Raw genomic sequence first — 14,223 nt, 5'->3', positions numbered from 1 at the left:
TTTGGTTTGCATTCTTTCCATATTGGGGCAGTGACGGAAGCTCAGGGTTTAGGTCTGGAGCCTTTGGCAATTAAGAAGATTGGAAGGTGGGGGTCTGATTGTTTCAGGGTGTATGTGAGGCCGGGTTTAGTGGGTTTTCTAAATTTACTCTTTTTTCCGCAGGTTCTGTGAGGTGCTGGCTGGTGGGTCATTCTTATGTGTATTGGGCAAGGAAGGCGGCTGCGGTTAAAGAAAACGGAGCCCAGTTTGGTTTCAGTAGAGAAAAAGTGATATTGAGATGGTTCGGGATTAGGGGGATGAGGTGGTCTCAGTTGTTAGAGACGATTGTGAATTATGCTAGGCTGTTTTCCCCTCCTCATATTCTGGTTGTTCACCTGGGGGGTAATGATCTGGGTTTCATGGTGCAAAAGTTTTTAGTTGACAAGGTTAAGAGCGATTTGGATAGGTTGTGTGTTCTATCCCTGACATAGAGACATAGAGTTCAGTGTCTATCTATTGGGTTCTTGTAAAGCACGGCTATTCACCCGTAAGGGTCTCAAGGCGCTGAGGGTTGCAGTTCAGTCGAAGAGCCAGGTCTTCAGGTCCTTTTTGAACTTAGTTAGGGTGGTAGCTTGTCTTAGGTGCTGCAGGAGGGTGTTCCAAGTCTTGGCTGCCAGGGGAGAGAAGGATTTGCCTCCCGCTGTGGTTTTCCTGATGTGGGGGATGAATGCGAGGGCTTGGTCGGCTGATCGAAGTTGTCTGGCAGGGGTGTAGAAGGTAACGTGGTGGTTCAAGTATTCGGGACCGATGTTGTGGAGGGCCTTGAATGCGTGGGTGAGAAGCTTGAAGGTTATTCTTTTGTTGATGGGGAGCCAGTGCAGGTCCCGCAGGTGTTTGGTGATGTGGCATTGACGAGGGATGTCAAGGATTAGTCTGGCCGAGGCGTTCTGGATGCGCTGTAGTCTCTTTTGGAGCTTGATGGTGGTGCCGGCGTAGAGTGCTGCTGACGAGGGTGTGAGTGACAGTCTTCCTGGTCTCGGTTGGGATCCATTTGAAGATCTTCGCAGCAGGTTAAGTGTGTGGAAGCATGCAGAAGAGACGGCGTTGATTTGCCAGTCCATGGAGAGAGATGAGTCCAGGATGACGCCTAGATTTCGTGCATGGTCGGTGGGGGTTGGAGGGTGTCCAAGGGCTGTGGGCCACCAGGAGTTATTCCAAGTGGATGTGGTGGGACCGAGGAGGAGGACTTCGGTCTTGTCTGCGTTCAGCTTTAGGCAGTTGTAGCTAATCCAGGTGGCAACTGCTGTCAGCCCTTCGTGGACGTTTCTCTTGGCGTGGTGGGGTCACTCGTGAGTGAGATGATTAGCTGGGTGTCGTCGGCGTAGGAGACAATGTTGAGGTTGTGTCATCGGGCGATGGCGGCGAGAGGGGCCATGTAGATGTTGAATAGGGTGGGGCTCAGCGAAGCCTTGGGGTACACCGCAGCTGATTTCTGTGGGCTTGGAGGTGAAGGGTGGGAGTCTAACTTTCTGGGTTCTGCTGGTGAGGAAGGAGGTGATCGATTCCAGGGCTTTGTCGCGTATGCCGGCATTGTGTAGTCGGTTGTGGAGGGTGAGGTGGGAGACAGTGTCGAATGCTGCTGAGAGGTCTAGGAGAATGAGGGTGATGGTCTCTCCTCAGTCGAGTAGGGCGAGGATGTCATCTGTGGCAGTGAGGAGGGCGGTCTCGGTGCTGTGGTTGCTCCTGAAACTGGATTGGGAGGGGTCCAGGGTGTGGTTGACTTCGATGTTGCGTGTTGATAGACTTCTCGATGACTTTGGCCGCAAAGGGGAGCAAAGAGATTGGGCAGTAGTTCTTCGGATCATTGAGGTCAGCCATGGGTTTCTCAGTAGGGGTTTTAATTCTGCGTGCTTCCAATCATCCGGGAAGGTGCTGGTTTCGATGGAGCAGTTGATGGTGCTGCAGAGCTCGGGGGCGATGGTGTCACCCGCTTTGTTGAAAATGTGATGTGGGCATGGGTTCGAGGGTGCTCCGGAGTGGATCGATCTCATGATTCTGATGGTGTGGGGGCTCCAGATGGTCCGTGGGGGGTAGGCGGTGGTGTATTTGGGTGAGGTATCGGTGGGAGTTGGTGAGTAGGCGGTGTTGGTTGAGTTCTGGGGCACAAAGCTGTCATAGATGTTGATGATCTTGCGGTAGAAGTACATTGCGAGGTTATCGCAGAGGTCCTGGGAGGGCGGGATGTCGTTGGTGTCGCTGTTGGGATTGGAGAATTCCTTGATGACTGTGAATAGCTCCTTGCTGTTGTGGACGTTGGCATTGATTCTTTCTTGGATGGCTGTCTTCTTGGTGGTTTTAATGAGGTGGTGGTGGGTAGTGATGGCTTCTTTGTAGGCTGTTTTATTTAGGGGGTCTTGCTGGATCTCCAGGTCCTTTCCAATTGCCTGCAGTGGCGTTTGGAGTCCTGGAGGGTAGGGGTGAACCAACTAGCCTTGTTGGTGGGTTGGCGGTTGGACGGTTTCTTGAGAGGGGCAAGGGAGTTGGCGCAGTCTGTGAGCCAGTGGTGGAGGTTGCGGGCGGAGGAGTTGGCATCTGTGGAGGTAGCTGGGGGCACTTGTTCAGGGTGTAGTGCAGTTGGTCTTCGGTGATGTTGTTGCAGTATCTGCGGGGTGGGTGGTGCTGCCAAAGGTGTGTGGTGGGTTTGTTGAAGGAAAAGTGTATGCAATGGTGGTTGGTCCAATAGAGTTCGGTGATGTGGTTGACTGAGATGTGGTTGCATGCAGAGAAGATACGGTCGAGTATGTGTCTGGCTAAGTGGGTTGGGGAGTTGACGAGTTGCTTTAGTCAGATGGTTCCAAGGTTTTCTAAGAGGTTGGCGGTGTTGTGGTCATTGGGGTTGTCTAGGTGGAAGTTGAGGTCACTGAGGAGGATGTAGTCTGTTGAGGGGAGGGCGTGGGGTGCGATGAGGTTGGTGATGGAGTCACAGAAGGCAGGACGAGGTCCGGGAGGTCTGTAGATGAGGGTGCCACGGAGGGTGGTGTTGGGACTGACCTGGATCTTGAAGTGTAGGTGTTCCAAGCCTGGTGAGTGGTAGTCAGAACTGGTTGTGACATGGAGGGAGTGTTTGTGGATGTTGGCGATGCCTCCTCCCGGTCGGTTGCTGCAGTCCTTGTGGGAGATCTTGCATCCGTCGGGGATGGCGATGTCAGGCATTGATGTGGGGTTCAGCCAGGTTTCGGTAAGGAAGGCAACATCTGGGGAGGTGGAGTTGAGCAGGTTCCAGATTTCAACAGCGTACTTGTGGACGGAGCGGGTGTTGAGGAGGATGCAGTTGAGGTGGTTGCAGTTGTTTTTGCGTGAGGTGACTGGCAGGTTAGTGGTTCGGAGGGAGGAGAAGGCGCAGTTGCGGCAGGTGAAGGGTCCTATGGTGTTCGTCTGGGAAGCGTGGTGGCAGGCAGATGATCTACTAGTGTTGAGATGGAGGAGGGTGCTGGCGTTGTAGCGGCGGTGAATGTAGGAGCCAGGGTTAGTGGCGCTGGACGCGGTCCAGGTGTGCACGGGCGCAGATGGGCTTGCCTTTGGTGCGCCTTCGGTGCACCAGCGCCGCAGTCGCGCAGCAACCTCAATTAAATAGGTGCTGGGAGGTGGGAGGGCTGGGAGGCGGGGGGCAGGGCAGTGGTTGTAGAAAGAAAGTTAACAAAGGGAGTTACCTGTGCTGTGCTGGTAGGCAGGGGGTAGGGCAGTGGCTGTGGCATGGGAGAGACAAGCAGGAAGGAGAGCAGGCTAGAAGAAGCTGCAGTCTCAGAGTAAGGCAGCAGCAACCTCCATTAAATAGGTGCTGGGAGGTGGGAGGGCTGGGAGGCGGGGGGCAGGGCAGTGGCTGTAGAAAGAAAGTTAACAAAGGGAGTTACCTGTGCTGTGCTGGTAGGCGGGGGGCAGGGCAGTGACTGTGGTATGGGAGAGACAAGCAGGAAGGAGAGCAGGCTTGGTTTGTGTTAAACTGGGATTGTGTTAAGCTGGAGAATTTGCTATGTAAAGTGAATAGAATGGTGAGCACCCATGTTAAAAAATTGGGGGGCCTCACTTTGAGGCACTCTGAGTTTGAAGGGGAATCGAGGAGGTGTTTTTTCTTGAGGGACGGGGTTCATTTAAATGAGGTTGGATTACATTTATTTAACTTTTCTTTAAAAAAAGGTATTGAGTTGGTCGTAGCTGGGTTGGGCGGTGCACGTCGGAAGGCGAGCTGTGGCGGGGTACTTGCCCTGGGTGTGCTGGCTTACGCCATTGTGGGGGTTCTTGGTACCGCCTGTTGGGATTGACAGGAGAGGTGGCTTTGATGGGGAGGCGTGCCTGATAGTTGCAGGCACAGGAAAATGATTTTGGTGGGACAAGCTTTGGTTTTTGGTTTATGTGTTTTAAAAGTTATTTATGTTGTGAAAGTTAATGAGTATGTGTTTTTATTTGGGTATGGTTATGTGGGGTCAGAAAATGAATAGACAATTTGGGGTCAAAGAGTAACCCCAGACGAGGCCAAAATTGAGGAAGGGGTTAATTGACCCCTATTGGCTGAATTTGAGGTCAAGTATGGGACAAGGGGGGGTGGTTGTATGAAGTTTTAAATAATTGGTGATTCAGTGGGTTTGCACCTTTTTTGTCACTTACCTTTGTCAGGAGCGTTACGGCTTAAGTGCCCACCCTCCCTCCCTAGTTGTAAATTATCTTTGTTGCAGCATTGGCGGGGTGCTTGCCCTGGGTGTGCTGGCGTACGCCATTGTGGGGGTTCTTGGTACCTCCTGTTGGGATTGACAGGAGAGGTGGCTTTCATGGGGAGGCGTGCCTGATGGGTGCAGGCACAGAAAAATGATTTTGGTGGGACAAGCTCTGGTTTTTGGTTTATGTGTTTTAAAAGTTATTTATATTGTAAAAGTTAATAAAACAAGCTGCGGCCTTTTTATAACCCAATTTTGAGTATGTGTATTTATTTAGGTATGGCTATGTGGGGTCAGAAAATGAATAGACAATTTGGGGTCAAGTTTATGTGCTAGAGAACACCTCATTTTGTTGCTGGAAAAAAAACTCTTAACTATTATACTGCACAATGAGTGAAATCTTGTCTAAAGCTTACATTTAATAATACATATTCTTTTTGAGGGAAAACACAGAACAGATCTTCATAGAAAACTTTAACTTACATTGTTACCACTGGGGCAGGTAATTGTGGATGATTATATGCAAATAAGCTTTACAATGAAGAAAGGAAAGGCTTAGCATGTTATAGTAAAGTCTCATACTACCATTTTGTCAAAATCCATGTTTCTGCTTTGATTTAAGGTCTTTATTTTTATTTTTTTTTGCTTTTTGTATTTTACTTTAAAGTTAAAATAAGCAACAAATGTAAAAACTAAAAAGCTAAACATGATAAATAACACACAAAGATAAATAAAAATGAAGTGGATCAGTGAAAGGGACAGTCAATAATGGGCCCGATCCAATATGCAGCGTCACCCGCAAAAGCCGGCAATGCCGTTTTTTTGTGCGGTTTTGGTATCCTATATAAAGCGCCGTATATAAATGCGGAATATATATTTCACCAGTTGCACGCCATTTTTACTCCCATAGGATAACATGGGACTGTGTCATAAATCGGTATCCAATATCCAGCGCAAGGAAATCTTACTCCATTTTTACCTCGCCAGAAAAGGCAGCCGTAGCAAGCCTTGCGTTGAGTATGGGAGCACCGTAATTCCCGAAAATGTCTGCAAAAATAAACTAACACCTAACGCATGCGCAATGTCTCTCTACCTGTCAACTGCAATCCCCCACCGCAATACTAATAAAGTGTATTAACCCCTATATCCGCCATCAAACCCACACCGCAAGTAATAACATAATTATTAACCCCTAAATCCGCCAATCCCAACATCGCAAACTACCTTAAACTATTAACCCTTAATCCGCCATTCTATTGACTGATTTGAATAGCCAATAGAATTTCAGTAGCTCTCATCCGATTGGCTGATTTGAATTTGAAGGCTCAAATCAGCCATTAGGAATTCAAGGGATGCCATTTTTAATTGCGTACCTTGAATTCCTATTCAGTGTATGGCGGAGATCGCATGAAGAGGATCCTCCATGCTCCATGGCTCCGCGGTCGTCGGTCTTCAGTTCCAGGTTTGCCGGTCTTCAGTTCCAGGGTCGCCAGTCTTCAGCTCTGCGGTCATCGGTCTTCAACTCCGCCCTCCGCTCTGCACCGGCTGGTTCCTGGAAGAAGAAAGAAGAGGTCGCCGCTTGGAATAAGACTTCACCGCCTGGAACAGGACCTTCTCCGCCGGACTTCAGGACAGGTGAGGACCACTTGGGGGGTTAGACTTAGGTTGGCAGAAAAAGAGCTGAATGCCCTTTTAAGGGCAATGCCCAACAAATGCCATTTTCAGGGCAATGGGTAGTTTAGGGTTTTTAGTGTTAGGTTATTTTATTTGGGGGGGTTTGGTGGGTAGGGGGTTTTACTGTTGGGGGGGTTGTGTATTTTTTTGGAAAAAGAGCTGATTATCTTGGGGCAATGCCCTGCAAAAAAAGCCCTTTTAAGGGCTACTGGTAGTTTATTAGATTAGGGGGTGTTTTTATTTTGGGGGCTTTTTATTTTCATAGGGATTAGGTATAATTTTTGTAAGATTTTGTAATTTTCTTTATTATTTTCTGTAATCTTAGATTTTTTAATTTTCTGTAATTGTAGCTTAAAGGGACAGTCTACTCCAGAATTTTGATTAGACTGTCCCTTTAATTTATACTTAGTTTATTTGTATTTTTAAAGTAGTTAGTTTTTAAAAAAAAATGTAATAGTAACTTTAGTATTTGGTTAAATAGGTAATTTGGGTTCATTTAGGGGTGTTAGGTTAGGGGGGTTAGGTTAGGGGTTAGGTTTATTGTGTTGTGGGCTTTGGCGCTTTAGGGGTTAATACTTGAATAGGTTTATTGCGTTGTGGGCTATGGCGGTTTAGGGGTTAATACTTGAATAGGTTAATAGTTTTAATAGGTAGTTTGCGATGTTGGGGTTAGCGGATTTAGGGGTTAATAATTTAGTTATTACTTGTGGTGTGGGTTTGATGGCGGATATAGGGGTTAATAGTTTAATTAGGCTTATTGCGTTGTGGGGGGTTGTCAGTCTAGGGGTTAATACATTTATTATTAGTAGTGAGAGGGGGATTGCGGATATAGGGGTTTTACGTGTCGGGCTATTTTTGGGAGGCAGGTTAGACTGTTACGGGAGATTTAAAATGATCTTTACTTTTCTTAGGCGCCGGCAGTTTCTAAAGTGCCGTAAATCACTGGCGACTCCAGAAGCTTGTATTTACGCTCATTTCTGGACATCGCTAGTTTATCCGACTTATGGCACTTCATGAATTGCCGGCGGGGTTTATGTAATACCCCGATGTGCAAGGTGAAATTACGGGCGGCGCGGATTTCTGTGCTTACGCTGAAACCTGCGCCGTATATTGGATCGGGCCCAATATGTTTTAAATACAAAGCATAATACCTGGGGGCTCCATTGATAGTAAATTAAATATGCAAATCTAACAAAGTAGCATATATAGCTCCTCCCCTTGGCACCCCCTGTGCCATTCCGTTCTTTTTTTAAACTTTTCTTCTGCCAGTGGTACAGCCGATATGAAACATACTGCTGACATTTAGACCATAAATAGTGAGTGCTCTTGGCAATATTTCCTGCAATACACGTGCTCATCATTGCGTCCATGCATTTCTACTATGGAAAAAAAGCTGGGGATAGGAACTATAACACACAATCTTCAATGTTTAGATTTCAGTGGAAAACATATAATAGCAGAATAAATTGATTAAAACTATCCAGCAATATATTCAACAAGACATGTGCTCACCATATAAGGCATACTTTACTGGGATATTGTAAAGATTGAGTGCTAGAAACCATTCGTAAAAATGTTTGAGCTATAAATTGAACTTTTGTTTTCTGTACAAAAAAAATAGATGCATCTTTATGGCAACATATACAAAATCACAAAAAACTGTAGACGTGTGTTTTTTTTGCCCGTGGGTTTGTTACATCACCTTGTTATGTGAGCTGCAACAAATGTTATATTAGCAAATTACATCTTGAGTTGTAACATAATGTTCTCTGTTGAATAGAAGCATATGCATAAAAAATGTAATACTCTTATGCTTATTATGCTGTTCTATTAGGTTTTCTTTGCCTTTAATCGGAATGAGAGTTGAAGTTAGGAATCCCTATATGGTAATGATAGCTATCACTGTATGCTTTATTGCTGCTACTGATAGCACAATAAAGTATGTTACAAAAATGGATTATAGTTTTACACGTTAAATTAGGATGTCGAGTCATTTATGTCTGGTGTGTGAGTAATGAAATTGTGTATTATTAATATAATTTCTGAGCTTTGTTGTTATATACTTACATTTGAGTTTCTTGTATGCCAGAATGCATTTTGTATATTTCTTTTAAAACTAATATAATGAAGCTGAATGCCAGTCATGAAGTTTGTGTTCTGAAAAGTATGTTAAAGTAGCAACAATTATTTTTAATTTAGTCATCATAAATAATTCATAATTCATACTACATATGATCTACATGCAAAACATTTTTTAAAAAATAATTTTACAGTTTAGGAAAGTATGAATTGTTTTTCAGGTCCAGGACACACCCATTGAAAAGCCTACTGAATGTTGTTAATCTTATTTCCTTTGCTGTTACCATTTAAGAACATATATGAATAAGCTTGTGCAACCACTATGCAGCATGTAGGAATGTCTTGGCTTTGCCTTTCACATAATGCACTCCAGTCTCTCTATTAAGGAGTGCAAATGATTTGTGGAAGGGGCAACTTGAATAAAACATTGCAATACACTATCTATCACCTTAACCTTTTGTATTTTGTACTCTGTCCACAACAATCAATCACAAAATGAACACTAGAATATATAGGGTCTCCCTGAGCAAATATGCTTGTGAGCAAGTAATAATGGTCATATTATACTGACATTCTGGGCACAAGTGGGCTAAAAATTTAGAGAATGTCTAATTAACCTGTATATGTGAGCTTAGGGGTATATATTTCAAGGAATTTTTGTCAGTACATGCTAGACATAGTGATGTATTCAAAGCAAGGATTAACCTTAGAATAATATCTAGACTTACGGCTAGATTACGAGTTTTGTGTTACGAGGGGTGCGGTGCTAACTTGAACGTTATTGTCACCGCTCACTTACCTACTGCGCTGGTATTACAGGTTTTCATAAACCCGACGTTAAAAGACAAGAAGTGAGCGTAGAGCAAAATTGAGCTCCATACCGCACTCCAATACTAGCGCTGCTTAAGTCAGCAGTGAGCTGGTTGTAAATGCTCGTGCCCGATTTCCCCATAGACATCAATGGGGAGAGCCGGCTGAAAAAAAGCCTAACACTTGCAATAAAGCAGTGCAAAGCTCCTTAACGCAGCCCCATTGATTCCTATGGGGAAACTAAATTTATGTTTACACCTAACACCCTAACATAAACCCTGAGTCTAAACACCCCTAATCTTACACTTATTAACCCCTAATCTGCCGCCCCTGACATCGCCGACACCTACATTATACTTATTAACCCCTAATCTGCCGCTCCGGACATCGCCGCCACCTACATTATATTTATTAACCCCTAATCTCCTGCCCCCAATGTCGCCGCAACTTACCTAGACTTATTAACCCCTAAACTGCTGCCCCAATATCGCCTCCACTATAATAAACATATTAACCCCTAAACCGCCACAGTCCCGCCTCGCAAACACTAGTTAAACATTATTAACCCCTAATCTGCCGTCCCTAACATCGCCGCCACCTACCTACATTTATTAACCCCTAATCTGCCGTCCCTAACGTCGTCGCCACTATACTAAATTTATTAACCCCTAAACCTAAGTCTAACCCTAACCCTAACACCCCCTAACTTAAATATAATTAAAATAAATCTAAATAAAACCTACTATTAATAACTAAATAATTCCTATTTAAAACTATATACTTACCTATAAAATAAACCCTAAGATAGCTACAATATAACTAATAGTTACATTATATCTATCTTAGGTTTTATTTTTATTTAACAGGCAAGTTTGTATTTATTTTAACTAGGTAGAATAGTTATTAAATAGTTATTAACTATTTACTAACTACCTAGCTAAAATAAATACAAATGTACCTGTAAAATAAAACCTAACCTGTCTTACACTAACACCTAACCTTACACTATAATTAAATCAATTACCTAAATTAAATACAATTAACTAAATTAAATACAAATACCTAAATTACAAAAACAAACAAACACTAAATTACACAAAATATAAAACAAATTACAAGATATTTAAACTAATTACACCTAATCTAATAGCCCTATCAAAATAAAAAAAGCCCTCCCAAAATAAAAAAAAACCCTAGCCTAAACTACCAATAGCCCTTAAAAGGGCCTTTTGCGGGGCATTGCCCCAAAGAAATCAGCTCTTTTACCTGTAAAAAAAAATGCAAACAACCCTCCCAACAGTAAAACCCACCACCCACACAACCAACCCCCCAAATAAAACCCTAACTAAAAAAACCTAAGCTCCCCAATGCCCTGAAAAGGGCATTTGGATGGGCATTGCCCTTAACCTCTTAAGGACATATGACGGAATTTTTCCATCATAAAACAATTGAGCAAACTGAAAGCTGTGTCCTTAAAGGGTTAAAAGGGCATTTAACTCAATTGCTGTCCAAACCCTAATCTAAAACTAAAAGCCACACAATAAACCCTTTAAAAAGCCTAACACTAACTCCCGAAGATCCACTTACAGTTTTGAAGAGCCGACATCCATCCTCAACAAAGCCGGGAGAAGTCCTCAACAAAGCGTCAAGAAGTCCTCAATGAAGCCGGGAGAAGTCTTCATCCGAGCCGGGAGAAGTGGTCCTCCAGATGGGCAGAAGTCTTCATCCAGACGGCATCTTCTATCTTCATCCATCCGGTGCGGAGCGGGTCCATCTTCAAGACATTCGGCGCGGAGCATCCTCTTCTTCCGACGACTACCCGATGAATGAAGGTTCCTTTAAGTGACGTTATCAAAGATGGCGTCCCTTAGATTCCGATTGGCTAATAGAATTCTATCAGCCAATCAGAATTAAGGTTGAAAAAATCCTATTGGCTGATTGGATCTTGCATTTTATAGACTGTTCCAATCAGCCAATAGAATGCGAGCTCAATCCTATTGGCTGATTGGATTAGCCAATAGGATTGAAGTTCAATCCTATTGGCTGATCGTATCAGCCAATAGGATTTTTTCAACCTTAATTCCGATTGGCTGATAGAATTCTATCAGCCAATTGGAATCTAAGGGATGCCATCTTGGATTACGTCACTTAAAGGAACCTTCATTCGTCGGGTAGTCATCAGAAGAACAGGATGTTCCACGCCGGATGTCTTGAAGATGGACCCGCTCCGTCCAGGATGGATGAAGATAGAAGATGCCGTCTGGATGAAGACTTCTGCCCCTCTGGAGGACCACTTCTCCCAGCTTGGATGAAGACTTCTCCCGGCTTCATTGAGGACTTCTTGCCGCTTCGTTGAGGACTTCTCCCGACTTCGTTAAAGATGGATGTCGGCTCTTTAAAACTGTAAGTGGATCTTCAGGGGTTAGTGTTAGGTTTTTTTAAGGGTTTATTGGGTAGGTTTTAGTTTTAGATTAGGGGTTGGACAGCAATTGAGCTAAATGCCCTTTTAAGGGCAATGCCCATCCAAATGCCCTTTTCAGGGCAATGGGGAGCTTAGGTTTTTTTTAGTTAGGGTTTTATTTGGGGGGTTTGCTGTGTGGGTAATGGGTTTTACTGTTGGGGGGGTTGTTTGTATTTTTTTAAAGGTAAAAGAGCTGATTTATTTGGGGCAATGCCTCACAAAAGACCCTTTTAAGGGCTATTGGTAGTTTAGTTTAGGCTAGGTTTTTTCTTTATTTTGGGGAGGGGGCTTTTTTATTTTGATAGGGCTATTAGATTAGGTGTAATTAGTTTAAATATCTTGTAATTTGTTTTTTTATTTTGTGTAATTTAGTGTTGTTTATTTTTGTAATTTAGGTATTTGTATTTAATTTAGTTAATTGTATTTAATTTAGGTAATTGATTTAATTATAGTGTAAGGTTAGGTGTTAGTGTAAAACAGGTTAGGTTGTATTTTACAGGTAAATGTGTATTTATTTTAGCTAAGTAGTTAGTAAATAGTTAATAAGGGGTTAATAAATGCAGATAGTTGGCGGCGATGTTAGGGGCGGCAGATTAGGGGTTAATAATATTTAACTAGTGTTTGCGATGTCGGGAGTGGCAGATTAGGGGTTAATAATTTTTATTTTAGTGTTTGTGATGTGGGAGGGCCTCAGTTTAGGGGTTAATAGGTAGTTTATGGGTGGAAAAGTCACAGGACCAGAACACACTCCTTAGGAATGTCCCTTTAAATCACTTTAAGGTAGATGTAGGTGCACACCTGGGGGACCACCCTTTCCAAAGTCCCAGCATATAGTATGAAGAAAAATACACAGGTAGCACTCTGAATGAAGCAACAGCACCTTTATTGAGCAATGTTTCGGGGCTCCTGCCCCTTTATCAAGCTTGATAAAGGGGCAGGAGCCCCGAAACGTTGTTCAATAAAGGTGCTGTTGCTTCATTCAGAGTGCTACCTAGGTAGTTTATGGGTGTTAGTGTACTTTTTAGCCCTTTAGTTATGAGTTTTATGCTACAGCTCTATAGTGTAAAACTCATAACTACTGACTTTAGAATGCGTTACGAATCTTGCGGGATAGGCTATACCGCTCACTTTTTGGCCTAAAAAAAAAGCTTGTAATTCCAGCGCAATGGAAGTCCCATTGAAGAAAGACTTTACGAAAATTGCATAAGTTAATTTGCGGTACGGCCAAAAAAGTGTGCTGGACAGCTGTACCTACAAGACTCGTGATAGCAGTGGTAGTAAAAAAGCAGTGTTATGAGCCTTAACACTGCTTTTTTACTCATAACGCAAAACTCATAATCTAGCCGATAGTTTGTTACAATTATATAACTGTAAAGGTTTAATTTCAGTAAAGTACTTTAGTTTCTATAAAGTAATGGGCACCACAATGTTTGAACTAGTTTTCTATTTATCTATGTTTGTACAAACACATGTAAAACATATTAAAATATACATATTACATATAAAATCTAAATATAAAGTCTTTTTTTTTTAAATAAATGTATACAAAAGTGTTTTAAAGCAATATGGTACATGAGAAGGGCTCAAATATGTGTGTGTGTGTGTGTGTGTGTATATATATATATATATATATATATATATATAGTATATGTATATTTGTATGTGTGTTTATCAGGGGCATATTATGGCATAGGCCAACAAGGACTGTGTCTAGGGTGGCAGATTTTGTAGTAGGCAGTAAGCATGGTTCCCTCTAAGGCAGTGCTAGCACTGGTGGTTCACAGTGTATTTGTTTTAAAGGGACACTCAAGACGAAATTATACTTTCATTATTCAGATAGGGCATGCAATTTTAAACAACTTTCCAATTACTTCCATACTGAGCATGAGCAAGAATTTACAGAATATATGTATATATGCATTTGTGATTGGCTAATGGCTATCCCATGAAACAGGGGAAGAGGAAATAGACATATGTCATGAATACCTTATGATTTAGATGCTAATGGGTTAATTTTCTTTAGCTTGTGTGCTAAAAACATTTGTTTTTCAGAAAAAAATTGTTGCTGTGTTTTCCCTAAGATAAGCGAGAGCCTCATAAATAGTTTGTAAGATCCACAAGAGAGAACTTAATGGTCTGATCAGTCATTTTATTGCTAGTTAAATATATAGGGGTGCGTTAAAGATACAGAGCAGGGGCAAGCCTCTCCTAATAGGACCCTCCCCAATGATTCTAAAAAAGTAAAACAAGAGTGTATATAGGAGAGCGCTTAAAGCAATCCCCTAACTAGAAAAGAGAGCTATCAATATAATATATATATATTAAAAAACAATTGATTCAGATAAATAAAACAATTTATTCAAATATATATAAAAAATGAATTCAGATATATAAAAAGCATGTATGGGACGTCTCCCAAATAGCCGTTGCGGTATATAATCTGTAAAATAATACCAAACTTACAGAAATATAGACAATATGTTCATATATTGAAAGCTAGAATATACATAT

Source organism: Bombina bombina, chromosome 2, assembly GCF_027579735.1.
Source record: "Bombina bombina isolate aBomBom1 chromosome 2, aBomBom1.pri, whole genome shotgun sequence".
NCBI classification, from domain to species: Eukaryota; Metazoa; Chordata; class Amphibia; order Anura; family Bombinatoridae; genus Bombina; species Bombina bombina.
Note: the sequence above shows the minus strand (reverse complement) of the source record.